Here is a 22,243-nt window from a genome sequence, read left to right as displayed (position 1 = left end):
TGGGACAGTGTGGTCTCTGGACTCCCTGGAGTCACGGAAAATGGGGATGCCAGAGCCAGCAGAATTTCCAAGCATTGGAGCAGGGAACCTGGTATGGTCAGCGAGGTGGGAGTGGGCTATCAGTTCGGTTTGCCATAAACCACAAACCGGGGCACAACTGGACAACTACTCTCTGGGAAGAGGCCCTGCAAGTGGCAGGCCCACTGTGACCCTCCTCCCTCCCCCGGGAGGATCAGTGCGGGTGCACACTGCAGGAGTCTGCAGAGTTTGGCACAAACAAAATGGAAGACTGCTTTTCCCTGAGGGTTTACTGAAGAGAGGGGGCTGTGAACTTTCAGCTCCAGGGTGGGAGTTGGGGGTTCATCATTTTTATTTTCATCCTCTGAAGCAGTGGCACAGAGAGCCTTCAGGGAACAAGAGCCACAGAGAAGAAACTGAAGCAGCTTACAATGAGCCCAGCCCCCTGGGAAGAGGCAGTGCAACTCCACCCAGGCAAAGACATCTGAAAATCAGTGCAGCAGGCCCTTTTCCCAGAAGACCAGTTGGAACATCAGGGGAATACCAAGTTTACCAAGCACACAGAACTGCAAAACTCCAGCACTAGGGGAAAATAGTATATAGAATTCGAGGGTTTTTTTCCTCATGAATCTTTTATATTTCAGTTTAAAAATTTCCTTTTTTTTTTCCCTTTCAACTAGTTTCTTATTCTATCAACTCTTTTTGTTTTTAAGTCTTTTTTTTTAACTTTCACTTTTACATTTACATTTTATAGATACACTCTTCATTTTTGTCTTCCTTTCACTGTATTCGATTTTATTTTTGTATATATATAAATTCTGCTTTCTTTACAATTTTGGGACTTAGTGTCTTGTAACAAACAGACCAAAATATACCCAGGACCATGTGGATCACCTGTTTTGTCCACGAGGGAGATTATATTCTCTTCCCCCCCTTTTTTTCCTTTTTCTTTTCATTTTTTTCTGACCTCTTCAGATTTGTTTAGTGTGTATTTCGCTTGGGTAGTGGTTGGTATTTTTGATTCTGTTCTCTCATTCATCCATTCTGCTCTGGGCAAAATGACTAGAAGGTGGAATTCACAACAAAGGAAAGAATGAGAGGTAATACTCTCTGCCACAGATCTAATCAATATGGATATAAGTAAAATCACAGAGCTGGAATTCAGGATAATGATTATAAAGTTACTAGCTGGACTTGAAAAAAGCATAAAAGATACTAGAGAATCTCTTAGTGCAGAAATAAAATCTAGTAAGGCAGAAATTAAAATTCTTTAACTGAGATGCAGTCTAAATTGGATGCTCTAACAGCGAGGATAAATAAGGCAGAAGAGTCAGTGACACATAAAACAAGATGATGGGAAGGAAGGAAGCTGAGAAAAAGAGAATAACAACTAATGGACCATGAGGGGAAGCTTCAAGAAATCAGCTACACCATAATGTGCAACAGTATTAGAATTATTGGGGTCCCAGAGGAAGAAGAGAGAGAGAGAAGGATAGAAGGTATATTTGATCAAATCTTAGCTGAGAACTTCCCTAATCTGGGGAAGAAAACAGGCATTCAAGTCCAAGAGGTAGAGAGAACACCCACAAAATCAATAAAAATAGATCACCACCCTGATATATAATAGTGAAGCCTGCAAATTTCAGAGATAAAGAGAAAATCCTGAAAGCAGCTTGAGGCAAGAGCTCCTTAACCTACAATGGTAGAAACATTAAACTGGCAGCAGACATATACACAGAGACCTGGCAGACCAGAAAGGACTGGCATGATATATTCAGGGTACTAAATGAGAAAAACATGCAGCCAAGAATACTTTATCCAGCAAGGCTGTCATTCAGAATGGAAGGAAAGATAAAGAGCTTCCAGGACAAACAGAAACTAAAAGAATTTGTAATTACTAAACCAGCCCTGCAAAAATTTTAAAGGGGATCCTGTAAGTGAAGAGAGAGACCAAAAGTAAACAGACCAGAAAGAAAACAGAGACAACCTACAGAAACATGGACTTTACTGGTAATACAATGGCGCTAAATTCGTATCTGTCAATAGTTACTCTGAATGTAAATGGGCTAAATGCTCCAATCAAAAGACAAAGGGTATTAGATTGGATAAAAAAAGCAAGACCCATTCATATGCTGTCTACAAGAGCCCATTTTAGACCTGAAGAGACCTCCAGATTGAAAGCGAGGGGGTGGAGAACCGTTTATCATGCCAATGGACATCAAAAGAAAGCTGAGGTAGCAATCCTCATATCAGACAAATTAGATTTTAAACCAAAGACTGTAGTAAGGGATGAAGAGGGACACTATATCATACTTAAAGGATCTATCCAACAAGAAGATCTAATAATTATAAATACTTATTCTCCTAACTTGGGAGCAGCCAATTATATCAACCAATAAATAACCAAATTAAAGAAACACATTGATAATAATACAGTAATACTAGGGGACTTCATCACCCCACTCAGCAATGGACAGATCATCTAAGCAGAAGATCAACAAGGAAACAAGGGCTCTGAATGACACACTGGACCAGATGGACTTCATAGATATATACAGAGCCTTTCATCCTAAAGCAACAGAATACACAGTCTTCTCGAGTGCACATGGAACTTTCAGAACTGTCATGGAACAGAATAGATCACATACTGGGTCACAGTCAGTCCTCAACTGGTACCAAAAGACTGGGATTATTCCCTGCATATTTTCAGACCACAATGCTTTGAAATTTGAACTCAATTACAAGAGGAAATTTGGAAGGAACTCAAATACTTGGAGGTTAAAGAGCATCCAACTAAAGAATGAATGGGTCAACCAGGAAATTAAAAAAATTAAAAAAACTTATGGAAACAAATGAAAATGAAAACACAACTGTTCAAAACCTTTGGGATACAGCAAAGGTGGTCCTAAGACCAATACAAGGCTTTCTCAAAAAAAAAAAAAAAAAATCAGAAAAGTCTCAAATACACAAGCTAACCTTACATCTAAAGGAGCTGGAAAAAGAACAGAAAATAAAGCCTATACCAAGCAGGAGAAGAAAAATAATAAAGATTAGACCAGAAATCAATGAAATAGAAACCAGAAGAACTGCAGAACAGATCAATGAACCTAGAAGCTGGTTCTTTGAAAGAATAAGATTGATAACCCCCAGCCAGACTTATCAAAAAGAAAGGACCCAAATTAATAAAATCATGAATGAAAGAGGTGAGGTAACAACCAACACCGAGTAAATACAATTTTAAGAACATATTATGAGCAAGTATATGCCAAAAAATTAGGCAATCTGAAAGAAATGGACGCATTCCTGGAAACATGTAAACTACCAAAACTGAAACAGGAAGAAATAGAAAACCTGAACAGACCCATAACCAACAAGGAAATTGAAGCCTGATGGCTTCCCATAGGAATTCTACCAAACATTTAAAGAATTAATATCTATTCTTCTGAAGCTGTTTCAAAAAATAGAAAAGGAAGGAAAACTTCCAAACTCATTCTATGAGGCCAGTGTTACCTTGATCCCAAAACTAGACAAAGACCCCACCAAAAAGGAGATTTGCAGACCAATATCCGTGATGAACATGGATAACAAAATACAAGATACTAGCCAATAGGATCCAACAGTACATTAAAAGGATTATTCACCACAACCAAGTGGGATTTATTCCTGGGCTGCAAGAGTGGTTCAACATTCACAAATCAGTCAACATGATACATCACATTGATAAAAGAAAGGAAAAGAACTATATGATCTACTCAATTGATGCAGAAAAAGCATTCGATGAAATACAGCATCCTTTCTTGACTAAAACTCTCCATAGTGTAGATCCCTACACTATGAAGGAACATACCTCAATATCATAAAAGCCATCTACAAAAAGAGAATATCATTTTCAATGGGGAAAAACTGAGAGCTCTTCCTCTGAGGTCAGGAACACAACAGCGATGCTCACTCTTACCACTGCTGCTCAACATGGTACTAGAGGTCCTAACCTCAGCAATCAGATAACAAAAAGAAATAAAAGTCATTCAAATTGGCAAAAAAGTCAAACTCTCACTCTTCGGAGATGACATGATACTTTATGTGGAAAACCCAAAAGACTCCACCCCAAAATTGCAGAACTCATACAGGAATTCAGCCAAGTGGCAGGATATAAAATCAATGCACAGAAATAAGTTGCATTTCTATACACTAACAATGATACAGAAGAAAGAGAAATTAATAAATTAATCCCATTTATAATTACACCAAAAACCATAAGATACCTAGGAATAAACCTAACCAAAGTAAAGGATCTGTACTCTAAAAGCTAGAGAACACTTATGAAATAAATTGAGGAAGACACAAAGAAATGGAAAAACATTCTATGCTCATGGATTAGAAGAATAAATATTGTTAAAATGTCTAGGCTACCCAGAGCAATCTACACATTCAATGCAATCCCTATCAAAATACCATCACCATTCTTCACGTAGCTGGAATAAATAATCCTGAAATTTGTAAGGAACCAGAAAAGACGCTGAATAGCCAGAGGAATGTTAAAAAAGAAAACCAAAGCTGGTGGCATCACAATTCTATTACAAAGCTGTAATCATCAAGACAGTATGGTACTGGCACAAAAACAGAAACATAGATCAATGGAACAGAATAGAGAACCCAGAAATGGACCCTCAACTCTATGGTCAACTAATCTTCAACAAAGCAGGAAAGAATATCCAATGGAAAAAGGACAGTCTCTTCAACAAATGGTGTTGGGAAAACTGGACGGCCACATGTGGGAAAATGAAACTGGACCATTTTCTTACACCATGCACAAAGAGAAACTCAAAATGGATGAAAGACCTAAATGTTAGACAGGAATCCATCAAAATCCTAAATAACACAGGCAGCAACTTCTTTGACCTCAGCCACAGAAACTTCTTGCTAGACACATCTCCAAAAGCAAGGGAAACAAAAGCAAAATGAACTATTGGGACTTCATCAAGATAAAAAGCTTCTGCACAGCAAAGTACAGTCAACAAAACTAAAAGGCAACCTACGGAATGGGAAAAGATATTTGAAAATGACATATCAGATAAAGGGCTAGTATCCAAGACCTATAAAGAACTTATCAAACTCAACACCCAAAAGACAAATAATCCATTCAAGAAATGGGCAGAAGTCATGAACAGACATTTCTCCAAAGAAGACATACAAACGGCCAGCAGGCACATGAAAAAATGCTCCACAACACTTGGCATCAGGGAAATATAAATCAAAACCACAATGAGATACCACCCACACCAGTCAGAATGGCTAAAACTAACAAGACAGGAAACAACAAGTGGTGGCGAGGATGCAGAGAAAGGGGGATCCTCTTATGCTGTTGGTGGGAATGCAAGCTGGTATAACCACTCTGCAAAACAGTATGGAGGTTTCTCAAAAAGTTAAAAATAGAGCTACCCTACAACCCAGCAATTGCAATACTGGGTATTTACCCCAAAGATACAAATGCAGGGATCCAAAGGGGCACCTGCACCCCAGTGTTCAAAGCAGCAATGTCCACAATAGCCAAACTGTGGAAAGAGCTGAGATGTCCATCTACAGATGAATGAATAAAGAAGATGTGGTTTATATATACAATAGAATATTACTCAGCCATCAGAAAGGATGAATACTTACCATTTACATCAATTTGGATGGAAATGGGGGGTATTATGCTGAACGAAATATGTTAATCAGAGAAAAACAAGTATCATATAGTTTCACTCATATGTGAATATAAGAAACAGTGCAGAGGATCATAGGAGAAGGGAGGGAAAAGTGAATGGGAAGTCTTGAGAGAGGAAGAAAAACCATGAGAGACTCTTAACTATAGGAAACAAACTGAGAGTTGCTGGAGGGGAGGGGGTGGGGGATGGGGTAACTGAGTGATGGGCATTAAGGAAGGCACGTGGTGTGATGAGCACTGGGTATTATATGCAACTGATGAATTATTGAACACTACATCTGAAACTAATGATGTAGTATATTTGGCTAATTGAATTTAAATTAAAAAAAAAGAAAAACAAACAAGAAGTATGGCATTGGCATAAAAACAGACACATAAATCAAAGAACAGAATAGAGAGCCCAGAAATAAACCCACACATATATGGTCAATTATTTTTTGACAGATGAGCCAATACTCAATGGGGAAAGGACAGTCTCTTAAATAAACAGTGGTGGGAAACGTGGACAGCCACATGCAAAAGAATGAATCTATCTTACACCATTTACAAAAATCAACTAAAAATGAATTACAGACTTGAATGTAAGAACTGAAACAATAAAAGTTCTGGAAGAAAACACAGGCAATAAACTCCTTGACATTGGTCTATCAATGGTATTTTGGATTTGACAACAGAAACAAAGGCAAATGTGCAAAAATAAACAAGCGGGACTGCATAAAACTAAAAAGCTTCTGCATAGCAAAGGAAACCAACAACAAAATGAAAAGGCAACCTATGGAATGGGAGAAAATATCTGCAAATCACATATCCAATAAAAGGTTAATATCCAAAATATACAAACAACTCATACAACTCAATAACAACAACAACAACAATAAAACAAATTTAAAAGTGGGTGAAGGATCCAAATAGACATTTTTCCAAAGATGATATGCAAATAGCCAACAGGCACATGAAAAGATGCTGAACATCACTAATCATCAGGGAAATGCAAATCAAAATCACAATGAGATATCATCTGTTGGAATGGCTCTCATCAAAAAGGCGAGATGAGTGTTGCCGAGGATATGGAGAAAAGTTGTTGGTGGGAATGTAAATTGGTGCAGCCATTATGGAAAACAGTATGGAGGTTCCTCGAGAACTTAAAAATAGAATTACCTTATGACCCAGCAATCCCACTTCTGGGGATATACTCAAAGGAAATGAAATAACTAACTTGAAGAGGTATCTTCACCTCCATGTTCATTGCAGCATTATTCACAATAGAATTTGCATTTCCTATAGTTGCATCATTTATATCTCAATATGTGGAATCTTAAAAAAAAAAAAAAGTCAAACCCATAGAAACAGAGAGTAGAAAAGTGGTTGCTCAGGGGTAGTGGGGACAAGGACTAAGAGAAGTCAGGATTGATTGGTAAAATAATACAAACTTCTCAGTTATAGGAGTAATAAGGTCTGAGGACATAATGTATAATACAGTGACTAGAGTCATACTGTATTGTATAAGTGAAATTTGCTACGAGTAGAACTTAAATGTTCTCATTTAAAAAAAAAAAGACAAAGGTAAACATGTGAGGTGATAAATGTGTTAATTAACTCAGTGGAAGGGGATCCTTTCACAATGTTTATGTATATATATCACATTACCATGTTGTTACACTATATCTTAGAGTTGCATCATTTATATCTCGATAAAGAGAAAAAAGTACACATATTTTCAAAAAAAGAAAAGGGATACTGCTTCTGTCTTCACTGTGATTATGAACAGTTCAAGAGAAGAAGTGGGTGCCTTTGTACATCAAGATAAAAACCACGAAAGCAAACCTGGAAAAGAACATGGGTGTCCCTTGTAGACAATGGGATTTTCTGCTCATGCATAAAAAAGGGATGCAGAAGGGACAATGACTTCTCAGTGTGGAAGAAAATCCAAGAGCAGGTGCATCACCCATGGGCTCTACATGGGAACTCAGATGGGTGAATGGACATAATAGGGCTGTGTGAGCAGCCACTCAACTCTTCCTGCACTCTTCCAAGGGACCACCTTATTTATAGGTTTATAACCACCTCCAGCCTAGCTTGGAGCAGGCAGACAACATTCCTAGCCTATAAGATAAAGGTACAACACAAAAGGGGGAAGGACAAATGGAACAATTCAATGTCAAATACGGGCTTGTCGACTTCTTGCATTAAATTGGCAAGGAGAACCCTGGAATCTCTTCCTTAGAATGCTTAGCCGTTAGATTTCGTGTCCTATCACTTTTTCCTTCTTGCTCTGTTTTTTGGCTCATCAGAAAACACAGTCTTTGCCCTTGCTTCTCTGTCTGCCTCAGATACTCTTTCCCCAGAGATCTCTGTATGGCTCAACTCCCTCACTTTCTTCAGTTTCTGCTCAAATGATCCTTTACTGACCTGGTCTTCCGTGAGGTTAAAAAAGGAACACCGTCTTACTCAGTACTGATTGGGGGCACAGTCAGGAGGCTGAGAATGAAGGCCATTCCTCAGTTTTAGTGCTGCCCTGGTCGCTGGGCTTCTGGTAGCTGAGGCCTCGTGGCTGGAGGGGCCCACTTGTCCTTGGAGTCCCTGCTCATCCGAGCTCCCATCACGGAGGGCTTTGCTTGAGCTTCTACAACATGTCCTGGCACCGGGCTGAGGCCTGGTTCCCCTGCCTGCCGCCTCAGCCTCACCCCAGTGCCCTCTGGGGCAGCGGATCTCCTTGATGGTAGTGGCCCCGAGTGCTCAGCTGCAGCCACTCTGCCCCACCACCGCGACCACACCTGGCCCTGTCCTCGTTCGCTTCACTGGTCAGCACCTGGAATTACTCTAGCGGAACGGCTAAGGGGAAAATGAGTTATGGAGGTGAAAGATAAAAACACACTCGTTTAATGCTTTCAAAATATGATCCTGGTTATAAAGAGTCTTTATTGTGCTTTTTAAGTCTTCACAGAGAAAGCCAGAGAGGCTGTGCTTCCTTCCCTGAGCCCCAGAGCCTCTGGTATCTGCACTAGCAGCAAGGACCTGCATACGCTACTTACAGCTGCCCGCCCTCCTTTCCCCCCCACCGAGGGCACGGTGCACAGCAGTTAAGCACAGAGGCTCAAACCCATCCATCTTTTCAAAACTTGCTGAACACTCCCAGCATGTCAGGCACTACTTTCGTGGATACTGCCCCCCACAGCCTACTGGAGAGACACACATTAAATAAAGTGTCACCGGAATGATCACAACATGACAAGTGCCATGTGAATCTGGGCTTGGCACTGACCAGCTGTATGAACATCACCTGATGCTAGGACCTCCCTAAAGCCTCAGCTTGACCATGTGACCATGATCACACCGACCTCATAGGATTGCTTCATGAGTTAAATCAGAGAAAGTAAGCAAAAAGTGTGTGTTGGCCTGCATGGATGGCTCAGTTTGTCAGCTACGAATACAGTCCTTTGCAAGTAGGGAGAATACCATGTACCTCTTTGCATCTTGTGCCTAGTACAGTGTCCTCAAGAAAAAAAAATTCACAAAAAGATGATAAAAAGAGTAGGAAAACTAGAATCAAACCACTGTAATTTAGATACAATTAGTAAGCCAAACTCCCTTTCTATAATTAACTAGTTTCAATAATCACTAAAATCCTAACAATGTCAACAAATAGGGAAAAAAACCCTAATTAATTTACTGACTACACACACACACACCCCCAAATGCACGTCTGAATTTCTGAAGTGATAAGATTGTCACTTAAAAAAAAAAAGATTGTCACTAACTTTTATTAACTTCTCGTAGGATTGAACCAACGATGGATATAGTTAACACTGAAGAATTTACGACTCTTAGGCAGATAATGCTCCAAAAGTCCTATTATTTCATCCCTGAAATTTGTGAAATCCAGTGTCTGCACAGTAACACTTTCATCTCACTGGCTCTCGCCTATTAACCTAATAACTTCAAGTGATATTTCCTCAGCTTCCTGGCTCTAAGTGCTGCTTTCCAAACCTATTTTCTAATTCACATGGTGGAAGATCCCTCCAGATCATATGAGAAAGTACACCTTATGAACTTTCTTTTATGTTGCCTCTGACACACAATGAGGAAATGTGTCTTACTGAGGGTTATGCTCCTGGTGAGATGAAAGCGAGTTGGTGAAGTTGGGGAACACCCTCACCTCCGGGAACCCATGCTGGCCACCTCCCTGCCCCCATGCAATACCATGAAGGCACTCCAGAAGTTTATGAAGTGATGGCACATTCTGAAGGGCCACTCAGGGCCTGTGACTGTATGTCTTCTGTAGGTTGTGTTACTACCTGTATTTAGTACAGAATAACTGGCAGAAATAAAATACATGATGGATCCACTGAAATTACAAAGGTTACCTGCTTTCTATCAACATGCCATCAATCCTCTCTGATGATCCTGTCTGAAGAATTTCCAAAATTCCTGATGGAACAGCTTTTAGCAATTTCTTACAAAAAAAGGAACCACCAGAGTTATGGTTGAAACATATGGAAAACGTGGGTAATGACAAATAGTACATATTACTGCCATTCAAAAACAGCGATAGATAAAAAGAATCAACTAACCATGAGTAAATATTTGCAGTCACTATAAAAAAAGAAGCACCTAAGTATTATTATAACTTTGTATAAAAATAGTATCAACTGACATTATCTTATAATGTTATAATAATAGGAGCTACATACTGACTTTTCCCTTCTTACATCTCTTAAGTTTGAAAGTTCAAGGTGTAATCTTCAAAAGGATCAGCCATAAGTGATGGCTTGTCTAGGGCTGAAATGAACTGATGGCCTTCTAGTTCCTTCTAAATCTAAGTTAAACCTTACTTCACATAACAATAGCCAGAATACACACTTGAGGCAAGCTGGTCAATACAGTCCCCTCCCTTACCGGAAGGAGTAGAACCCATCTAGTGTCACCCTCACAGCCCTTCCCTGCTCCAAGGCTAAATGATGTCAGCATTCACTCTTCTCTTAAAAATTCAGGTAAAATCCACACACCATAAAATCCATCCTTTTAAACACAGTTCAGTGATCTTTAGTATCTTCAAAGCTGTGCAACCATCACCACTAATTCCAGAGTATTTTCATCATCCCTCAGAGAAATCCCTTACCCATTAGCAGCCACTCTACATTCTCTCCTCGCTCCCAGCCCCTGACAACTACCAATCTACTTTCTGTACCTACGGATTTGCCTATTCTGGACATTTTTTATACATGGAATCATACAATAGATAGCCTTTCATGCTTGGCTTCCTTTACTTAGCATAATATTTTTAAGAGTTATTCATGTTATAGCACATGTCAGTAATTCCTTTTTGTGATCAAATAATATTTCGTTGTAGGGATATACAACTCTTGCTTATCCCTTCATCCAAATGTCAACTGAAAGACATTTGGATTGTTTCCACTTTGGGGCTATTATGAATAATGCTGCTATTAACACTTGTGTACAAATTTTTGGGTGGACATGTGTTTTCAGTTCTATTAAGTATATAGCTAAAAGTGGAATTGCTCAGTCTCATGGTTAATCTGTTTAACTCTTTGGGGAACTGCCAAACTGTTTTCCAAAGCGTTACACCATTTTATACTCCCACTGGAAGTGCACAGGGTTCCGATTTCTCCATGTCCTTGGTAATACTTATCATTGCCTATCTCTTCTATGGTTTCCATCCCAGTAGGGGTAAAGAAGTGTATCTAATTGTGGTTTTGATCTGCATTTCCCTAAGGACAAATGATGTTGAACATTTGTTATCTCGTGTCTTTTTGTTGATAGCCACTCTAACAGGTGCGAGGTAATATCTCACTTGTGGTTTTGATTTGCATTTCCCTGACAATTACTGATACCAAGCACCTTCTCAGGTACCTGGTGGCCATTTGTAGGTCTTCTCTGAAAAAAGGTCTATCCAGATCCTCTGCCCATCTTTTAATAAGATTGTTTTTCTCTCGGGTTATAGGAGTTCTTTATATATTTTGGATATGAACCTGTTATCAGATATGTGGCCTACAAATACGTTCTCCCATTCTGTAGGTTACCTTTGCATTTTGTTGCTGGTCTCTTTTGCTGTCAGGCTGTCTGGGTCCTCAGGGGTGCCTTCAGGTCCACACTGGCTAGGAACCAAGATAGGCAGCGGTGACGGCCTGAGCCCGTGGTGTGTACTCTTGGTTACACGGATCAACCGCAGGTGCTGGTGCAGTTGCAAGGACCAGATGCAGACACACGTAGTGGTGGGGAGCAGGGCAGGCAGCAAGGGCCAGGGCCAGCTCTGGGCTCACTGGCAACTGTGGGTTGCTGGCATGCTGCCCCTGGCTGAACAGTCTCTTGCTGGGCATGTGCACTGCAGTGAATACTGATCGCAAGGGTTGGGCCAGGGACATGCAGGTGAGCAGATCATGCTGGCCAACGACAAAAAGACGGTGCCCGATCTGGGCCTGTGGTAGCTGCAGAGGCCCTGGCTGTTGGTGTGCGCTCTCAGGTTGACACATTGTGGAGGCTGGTGACAGGTGTCAGGCTGGCAGTGTGAGAGCACACAGGTGAAGGGGCTAGCCATGAGTGACGCGCACAGCAGTGGAGGTCAGCCGTGGGGATCCAGGCTGACATCTCGCACTCATGTAGCCACAGAGGCCCAAGCTGGTGCGTGCAGTTCCAGGGCTCCGGCGGGGAAGGGAAAAGAGCAGGAGAGACTCAGGTGGCTGGTGTCAGCAAACATGAATTCCTGTGGGGCAAATGCTGGTGAAGTCGGTAGGGGGTCCGCATTGTGAGTTTCTTAGGTGGCAGATTGTGCTGGGTCTGTCTGCAGAGAACGTCACCGTTAGCCACGGTCACTCTGTGTGGCTGCTACCCGTAGCCCCCGTTTTTCCTCCTTGTTCCTAGGCATCTCTATACGTCTCAGTTTTGCCAGTCTAGTTTTGGGGTGAAACTGCAGTGTGACCTTTGTGTGGTGCCCTGAAAAGCTGAGGAAGCTGGCTGCTCATGCTGCTCTCCCTTTTCAGGTAAGGTGGATTCTTTCTAGTGGGAAGTTCCCTCTCAGTGCTGAGCAATGCCGGCTTAGGGGATGAGAAGATGCAGGCAAAATTCAGCTGTCTTCCTTCTCTTCTTACATGGTTATTCTCAGGTCTTTTTATTCCACTGTGTTGCCAAAGTTTCTTGAAGTGGACTCCATGGCTCTCCCAGATCTATTTTTGTGTATGGGTAGTTATCGAATTATTGAGCTTTCTAAGGGGATGGAGACTGGGGTCTCTTACATGGGCCATTTTGGTGATGTCATTCTTGAAACTCCAGTCTTGATTACTATAGATTTTGTAGTAAGTTTTGAAATTGAGAAGTGTGAGCCCTATGACGTTTTTCTTCTTTTTCAAGATTGTTTTGGCTATTCTGGATATGAACCCCTTATCAGATATGTGGCTTACAAATATGTTCTCCTGTGTTTCAATATGAATTTTAGATCAGCTTGTCAATTTTGGCAAAAGCAAAACAAAACAAGACAGCTGAGACTTCGAGATTGTATCGAATCTGTAGGTCAATTTGGGAAGTACTGCCATCTCAAGTCTTCCAGTCCATAAACATGAGACATCTTTTCATTTCTTTAGGGCTTCTTTAATTTCTTTCAATAACGTTTGATGGTTTTCAGTACACAAGTGTTCAACTTTTTCATTAAATTTATTCCTAAGTACTTTATTCTATTTGATGCTATTATAAATGGAACTATTTAATTTTTGAACTGTTTATTGCTAGAGTATAGAAATACAATTGAGTTTTGTTATTAATATTATATCCTGCAACCTTGCTGAACCCATTTATTAACTCTAATAGTTTTTCATGGATTTCCTAGGATTTTCTAAATACAAGATCATTTCATTAGCAATAGAAATAATTTTACTTCCTCCTTCCCAATCTGAATGCCTTTTATCCCTTTTTCTTGCCTAATTGCTCTGGCTAAAACCTCTAGTACGATATTTAATAAAAGTGGCAATGGCAGACAATATTGTTCTATTCCTATCTTAGGAGAAAGCTTTTTATCTTTCAGTGCTGAGTATGGTATTAACTGTGGGTTTTTCCTAGATGCTCTTTATCGGGTTGAGGACCAGCATTGACTTATGATTCCTTATCCCCAGTTACATTCAATCGATCCTTGGGTCCTGAAAATTTTATCTCAATATATTTCTTATATTTCTTCCCTTATGTCCATGCCTACCATCAATGCCCAGATTTATTAGACCCTTATCATCTTCTGACTAGATTGTAAGACCTTCAAAGCAGGAGCTATGGGCATGTGTATATATATGTATACATAGTGACTAAAAGAATCACATTCATTAAACAAGATCAAGATGCTACGGAAAAGAAAAGAGGCAGCAGCTGCTACTGGCGATAAAAACATAATTGTGAAAAGCAAAAAACAAAACTAAAACAACAGTGAAAACAGGAGGAAGAAAAAAAATCTAGGTGATTTCACAGAATAGGGCACAGAGCCAAAGCCAACCAGGAATCACTGAAGGAAGGGTGAAAGGGAGGGAGGGAGGGAGACAGGGAGACAGGGAGACAGGGAAGGAGGGAAGGAAGGAAGGAAGGAAGGAAGGAAGGAAGGAAGGAAGGAAATGGCTGGAGGGGCTTCAGGTCTACAGCAGGGTAGATCTGACACTTCAAACAACTGTCCCAAATGAATCAACTAAAACACTGGGTAAAACATACTAAAAAAAAAAAAAAAAAAAATTTGCAAAAGTGTTGCTGAGATAGGAGACAATAAAATGTTATCAAAATGATCAAGTAGATCATTTTTACAAATAAAAATGGATGTTTTTAAGCATCTGGTAAAATCCACTATATTTTTATATTTGTTTGCACCTATTACTGTGATAGACTCTTTTCCCTGCCTTCAGTACTTCTACCCTCCAACCCATCTCCATATTAAAATCTTCACTTTCCCCTACAGCTTATGCCTGCTTGTGTCACCACTCTGCTTACAAACTTCAAACCTCCAGGATCTCCCCATTCCCTCCAGGATCATGTATAAGCCTCGGTGCAGATACAAAGGATGTTTAACTGTTTAATCCTAATTTCATTTTCAACACCCAGACAATAATTCCTCTTCCCATACCAAGCTTCCTATCGTCAAGCAACCCTAGACAAGCATATTCCCTAACCACCCTGTATCATACTTCCTTTGTCCCTTTTTCCCTTCCCCCTACACTGCCTTAAACTGGGGTAAAACCTGACTTAGATGTGACTAAGCACAGATGGGCCTGAGTGGCTCAGCTGGTTTGGATTAAACTTGGTAATATTCATTCAACATATTCATAAATTGCAAACATAGTTCTCCTGGCCCCTCAGCCAAGTTCCCCAGTGACAATATCCCACATAACTAGAGTACATTGTTGAGTCCAAGAAATGAGCACTGGCGCCATCCTGTTAACTCGGTGTTCTGAATTACTTTTACATCCTGTACTTGCTTGTTATGATTATCTCTGAAGTTGATTGTCTTTTATCTTTCAGGGTGGGTCCTGAGAATGAGCTCCCTGCTTAGCAGGGAGTCTACTTCTCCCTCTGGCCTTCCCCTTCCCCTGTTCGCATGATCTCTCTCTCTCTCAAATAAATAAAAAACAAGAGGTAACTAAGCACAGATAAAATGTGATTTGTGACACCATGAGGCACAATTAAACACCTCCCTGTCTGGAACAGAGCTCTAACAGCACCACACTGCATCATTTTTCACGCTAACTTCTATACGTCCATACCCATCTTTCCCAAAAGACAATGTCTGTCGAATGAATTAACCCATATGAGGAGAAATGGTGGTGTTGGGATTAAATAGGAGCTGTAGTTTTATTTCTCAGTAATGTAGCTGTAAAATATCTCTACCTGAAAAAGGTTTTATGGTTGATTTGAAAAGAAGGGTAGAATAAGCAAAAAAAGAGGGGCACAATAAATTAACATGGTGTTTTTCAAACTGTGGAGCCACTATCTACTAGTGGTTTATGAAATCAATATAATAGGTTGTGACCAGTATTTAAAAATGAAAATGCAGGGGCACCTGGGTGGCTCAGTCGTTAAGCATCTGCCTTCAGCTCAGGTCAGGATCCCAGGACCCTGGGATCGAGCCCCACATCGAGCCCCGCATCAGGCTCCCTGCTCAGCAGGGAGCCTGCTTCTCCTTCTCCCACTCCCCCCGCTGTGTTCCCTCTCTCGCTGTGGCTCTTTCTGTCAAATAAATAAATAAAATCTTAAAAAAAAAAATGAAAATGTAGAATAGAAAATATTGGAGCACAATGCACATAGTTCGGGTAACTTTTAGTCAGTGGTACTTTTGTTTCAGTTTCATATACAAACACCTAAATAGACATATATTTGTATAACAGATCATAACATAATGCATTTCTTATTGTGGGTTTTGTCAAAATGCTTGAAAATCAATGAGTTAATGGTTCAAGGACACGGATAAGAAAACCAGTGCTACTCTAAGTAGAGAGAGAAGCCAAGGATGTGACAACAGATGAAAAAGCTTAAGATGCATGATCTCATAGCATATACTAGATTTTACCTGCGGGGAAGTAGATTATGCAGAGATACATTTAGCACTTTGAGATATTTGTGTTTTTCTAACATTATATATAATCAGAACGCAGGATCTGGAATGATGTGCCAGTCTCTACTGATTCTGTTTCTATCGGTCCTGTGTTGATGATGTTCGTTAAATCTTGTTATCATAGACACAGAACAAAAGGAGTCGTAGGCTGTAGATTAAAATTATGAACCACTTTTAGCTAACTACTCTGAGATGTCCCACCCTGAAAAATAAAAGACAATCAACTTCAGAGGTAATCATAACAAGCAAGTACAGGACGTAGAAGTAATTCAGAAAACCGAGTTAACAGGATGGCGCCAGTGATCGTTTCTTGGACTCAACAATGTAATCTGGTTATGTGGGATATTGTCACTGGGGAACATGGCTGAAGGGTCCAGGAGAACTATGTTTGCAACTTATGAATATGTTGAATGAATATTTCCAAGTTTTAATCCAAAATAAGAGGTTATTAAAAATAATTAGGATTAAAGTGCTCCGTGGATTCTTAGGATCGATGCCAGTAGGCTAATTTGAGGTTACTCCACCACTGTGACTGTGCCCATCACTCACGACGGAGACAAACCAGCTTATGGCTGAATTCTCTTATTTCAAATGAGCCGGCTCAGCAGCATCTAGTATTACTCCACTTTTTTCCAACACTGTGCTTTTCTAAACTAAACTGTGGCCATATATTATTCTCCAAAATCTTTTTATATATTTCTTTATTCACTTTAATTTAATTTCAACATAGGACAGGCTGAACATTTTAGAGGATACACTAAGTTTTAAGAGGGAAAACGGGTTGCAAAAAGTGACTATGAAATAAATGTAAACTACCATTTGATTTATAGACCTCCATCCACTGCTCTCCTTTAAAGGACTTAGCACCGGGAAAGGGTTGTTTAGACTGTACTTTAGCTTAAGTGGAAAAAAGTTATTGCTGAAATTGTATAAATCATCTCAAATATTGTTTGATTTTAGCTTTTAAGAGTCTGAGTTTCCCTAAGTGTTCAGAGAAAGTTTGGTTCATTTTTCACTCTCCATAAATCAGCAAGTATTTCAAAGATTCCCTGAGACACAGAAAAATATACACATGTGAAAAGAATGATTGCACCATTCCTAAGTTAAGGCTCTGAAGATAATGCATATTAAAGAAAGCAAATTACTGGGTCCTTGGTTTGTAATAAATATGTAAAGATGTGTAAAAGACACCAAGATAAGCTATTCTCATACATTAATAACCACATATGGTCATGGAAAGCAATTAGAAGGGCACAAATCCACCATCACGGTGCTCAGGCCACTCACTAGCTGTGCATTATTACGGGGACCTCTGGCTATCTTTCAGGAACAGAGATCATCCTCAAAAGTCACTGACAAAAGAATGTGGCACACATGAGAGATTCCTATCCATTTTAATGTATTCATTTACTTTTCCTGCTATTACCCATCCTACAGGCAAGTGATGATATTTTCTTCCTCATATGCCATTTTTGATCATTTAAATCCCCCCCCCTTTGAGTAAACAAACCATCATAGGGAATATAGTCAGTGGTATTGTAATAGTGTTGTCTCCTGACTGACGGGAGCTACACTTGTGGTGAGCATAGCATAATGTATAAACTTGTCAAGTCACTGTGCTGTACACCTGAAACTAATGTAAACATTCTGTGTCAACTACAGTCAAATACAATTCCCCCTTTCAGTAAGCATTTATTATACTGACAATAATAATAATGCTTAACATTTGTTTTGCATTTACTATGTGCCAGGCACTGGGCTAAGTGCTTTTGACAAATACTATTTCTTTTAATATACAATAACCATAGTGGGTTCAATATTGCCATCTTATGGATGAAGAGCTGATGTGTAGGACTCAATCCAGGCCATTTGATTCTGGCGCTCTGTACCCCATCTTATTCCTTCACTGTCTACCACATAGAGCCAACCTCACCCTCCGCAGAGAAGCCATCTTGGCTCAGGCTGTCATTCCCCCTACACAGAACTTTGGCTTTGTGCATCCTATTTCCCCATAGAACTCTCTTACTCCTCTCTTTGTAATCTGAATATGTGACCCTTTTTCCTGCAATGTTCTTTTCTCTCCAACACACACTCTAGCCTTCTTTCAAATCATAGGTCAAACCCAAAACATTTCAACCTAGGCCGCAGTAACTTCTTGCTAGACACGTCTCCAAAGGCAAGAGAAACAAAAGCAAAAATGAACTATTGGGGGACTTCAACAAGATAAAGCTTCTGCACAGCAAAGGAAACAGTCAACAAAGCTAAAAGGCAACCTACAGAATGGGAAAAGACATTTGCAAATGTCTTATCAGATAAAAGGCTAGTATCCAAAATCTATAAAGAACTTATCAAACTCAACACCCAAAAAACAAAAAATCCGGTCAAGAAATGGGCAGAAGACATGAACAGACATTTCTCCAAAGAAGACATACAAATGGCCAACAGGCACATGAAAAAATGCTCCACATCACTCGGCATCAGGGAAATACAAATCAAAAGCACAATGAGATGCCACCCACACCTGTCAGAATCACTAAAATTAACAAGTCAGGAAATGACAGATGTTGGCGAGGATATAGAGAACAGGGATCCTTTTTACACTGTTGGTGGGAATGCAAGCTGGTACAGCCACTCTGGAAAACAGTATGGAGGTTCTTCAAAAAGTTAAAAATAGAGCTACCTTACAACCCAGTAATTGCACTACTAGGTATTTATCCAAAGGATACAAACATAGTGATTCGAAGGGACACATACACCCCAACGTTTATAGTAACAATGTCCACAATAGCCAAACTATGGAAAGAGCCCAGATGTCCATCAACTGATGAATGGATAAAGAAGATGTGGTATATGTATACAATGGAATATTACTCAGCCATCAAAAACAAAAAGATCTTGTCATTTGCAATGACATGAATGGAACTAGAGGGTATTATGCTAAGTGAAATAAGTCAGTCAGAGAAAGACAATTATCATATTGATTTCATTCATATGTGGAATTTAAGAAACAAAACAGAGGAGCATAGAGGAAGGGAGGGAAAAATAAAACAAAACAATCAGGGAGGGAGAAAAACCATAAGAGACTCTTAACCATAAGAAACAAGGTGAGGGTTTGCTAGGGGGGAGGTGAGTGGGGGGGATCGGGTAACTGGGTAATGGGCATTAAGGAGGGCACGTGATGTAATGAGCACTGGGTGTTATATGCAATTGATGAATCACTAAATTCTACCCCTGAAACTAATATGTTAACTACATCGAACTTAATTAAAAAATTTTTTTTTTCATTAAAACCATAAACCAAACAAGTATGCTCAACTTCCCTATTATACTTAGCATTATTTTGGAAGTTCAAGCGACTGAGCCAGTCAAGGACATCTGGACACATAAAGACTGGAAAGGGGGAGCAAAAATATTATTTATATGTGCTGTGAGATATATATCTCTATTTAAGTATATATATATATATATATATAAACATATCTGGAAAGCCCCTAAAATCTGGTGAATAAGTATCAGAAACAGTAAGTTGTTCATCCAGAGTGTCAGCCACAAAAGCACCAAACTAAAATAAATAACCAATGGTGACTAGCTAGAAAAAGGGGGAGGGGAAATATATAATATCCACTCACAATAGCAAAAGAAAAATATCTTAAAACAGGAATACATTTAACAAGATACATGAGAGACTTCTAGTAAGAATGTTAGAAATATATGACAGTATGAGAGGAATAGATAGATAAATGGAATAGTGGAGCAAAGGCATGTTTATTAAAAAATAACTAACAACTAACAATAAACCCTCCACAAATGATTATCCAGTCTGGGCAGAACCCCTGAAATGGAAAGGCCAGAAACAAACCTTGTTCAGGGAAACTGCACCTCACAGAGGAGGCTTTTTCAAATCAGTAGGGAAAAATGGGTTACTCAGAAACCAATCAGAAAAACTAAAGCTGGTTCCAAATGTCATACCTTACACCACCACGAATTTAAACAGTCAAAGATTGGAAAGTGAAAAATAAAACCACAAGAGTATGAAGAAAATATGGGCAAAAATTTAAATAAGGTTAGGCCAGCAAGTTCTTTTTAAGCCTGACAGGAAACTGAAAGAAAAGTGTGACAGATTTAACTAAAAACATTTACCACCATCAAGCAAACTAACAAAAATAAAACCTAAACGTTAAAAAAAATCATAAAAGTTGAAAGATAAATAAAATGGAGGAAATATTTATGACAAGAAGAATAAAAGGCTGACAACCCTATAAAAATCAGTAACAAAAAGATTAATATAGAGATGAGAAAATGACAAAAAAAGGAAAATTCAACTTCTGTCCTCCACAAAGATGGTAAAATACCACAGGGGAAGTCATTGGTTTCACTAGTAATAAAAGAACTGCAAGCAGAAATAAGTTACTGTATTTGTGGTCTTATCAGCTTGGCATAAATTAAAACCAAATCCATAATCGGGGTAATCAAGGGAAAGCTATCTGGATTTCAACTTTGCAACATGTGCTAGAACATCAACTGTATACAAATCTTCTGGCCAAGCAATCCCATCCCTAGGAATTTATTTTAAGGCTAGTCAAATGTACAAGACATATGCAGCCACTGAGTTATCTGCAGTCCTCCTATAACCTTGAAAATTGGATTCAGAACCTTGAACAAGAGTAAGGACTAGGACATAGGGTTCAGGGGCAGAGTTTCAGAGCAGGAGGGAATGTGACTACCAGATGGGGCCTGGGGAAACACACTGGGTGAGGGGAGGCCTCAGATTGGCACAGAGCTGTGAGTCAAGCATATATTGTCTGCTCTGCATATGGTATCAACTCATTGTGCCTGGCACCCAGGAATAAAGGCCCTTGGAAAATGTCTGATGAACAAGAATGAACAAAGTCTAAACTACATTTCATGGAGGATTGAGTTTAATCCTAGTAAAGACATCTAAGACTTCAAGATGATTTGGGAAAGTAAGAGAATCACATTACATACTCAGTTTCAAAGAAATCCACTCATTTTCATTTATTAACATATGTGTACGTGTTTTTCAGGCGAAGAACACACTTTCTCTCTGTTGTATGTTCTCCACCATGTACATGTGCACAGTGCTGGGCAATGAAAAACTGCTCAGTATCGTGAAACTGGGTAGTACCTCAAAAGCCATCTCTTCGAGGATGTGCCTTTTCTGAGGCAAGAGAGCCTACATTCTCAAACTCTAAGATCACTTAAAGAGGAGAGGGAAAGTATTTAGGCTCTGGGGCGTGCACTTTATCTCCAAAACTAAAGCCATGGGGAGGGAGAGCTTCTACTCTGAAGCTAATCTAAGCTCAGCCCTGCTCCTTCATCTGAGTTGGGCTCCCAGGATTAGAAGGACCGTGTGATCAAGGTCATTTCAATGACCTTTATGTCCTTAATGGCACAGAAAGAGCCGAATGCCTGTATCACCGGAAGCCAACAAAAGCTATGTGTGTTTGTATGTATGTCTGACCTTCCAATTTTACAAGGAATATGTGCTCATTATAGAAAAATTAGAATGAAAAATATAAAAAAGAAAATGAGGGATGCCTGGGTGGCTCAGTCGGTTGAGCCTCTGACTCTTGGTTTCAGCTTGGGTTGTGACCTTATGGATCATGAGATCAAGCCCCTTGTCAGCTCTGCACAAGCAGAGTCTGCTTCTCTCCCTTTCTCTGCCTCTCCCCCCACTCTCTCTAAAATAAATAAATCTAAAAAAAAAAAATGAAACTCACCCCTAATCCATGATTGTGATAAACATTTGTTAATGTTAAAGCTCCCTTCAGTCTGTTTTCAAAGACAAAATCACACTATCTACGATTTTATTATATGTTTTTCACTAACCTGATTTTAAGAATTCTTTATAAACATTAATGGCTGTATACTATTTCATTGTATGGACTATACTAAGTCACGATTACAAT

At 39.6% G+C, this 22,243-nt stretch overlaps 1 protein-coding gene across 3 annotated transcripts in view; it reads right to left on the bottom strand.

Annotated features, from left to right (window-relative positions):
* MIPEP (mitochondrial intermediate peptidase) overlaps positions 1-22,243 on the bottom strand; it is a 190,280-nt gene that overhangs the window by 36,551 nt on the left and 131,486 nt on the right. The window lies entirely within an intron of this gene.

The sequence above is a fragment of the Mirounga angustirostris genome, unplaced genomic scaffold, assembly GCF_029215605.1.
Source record: "Mirounga angustirostris isolate CCGP_5_RB_7025 unplaced genomic scaffold, mMirAng1.0.hap1 SCAF_3, whole genome shotgun sequence".
Lineage (NCBI taxonomy): Eukaryota > Metazoa > Chordata > Mammalia > Carnivora > Phocidae > Mirounga > Mirounga angustirostris.
The sequence above is the reverse complement of the archived record's forward strand: the minus strand, read 5'-3'. Positions and strand labels throughout refer to the sequence as shown.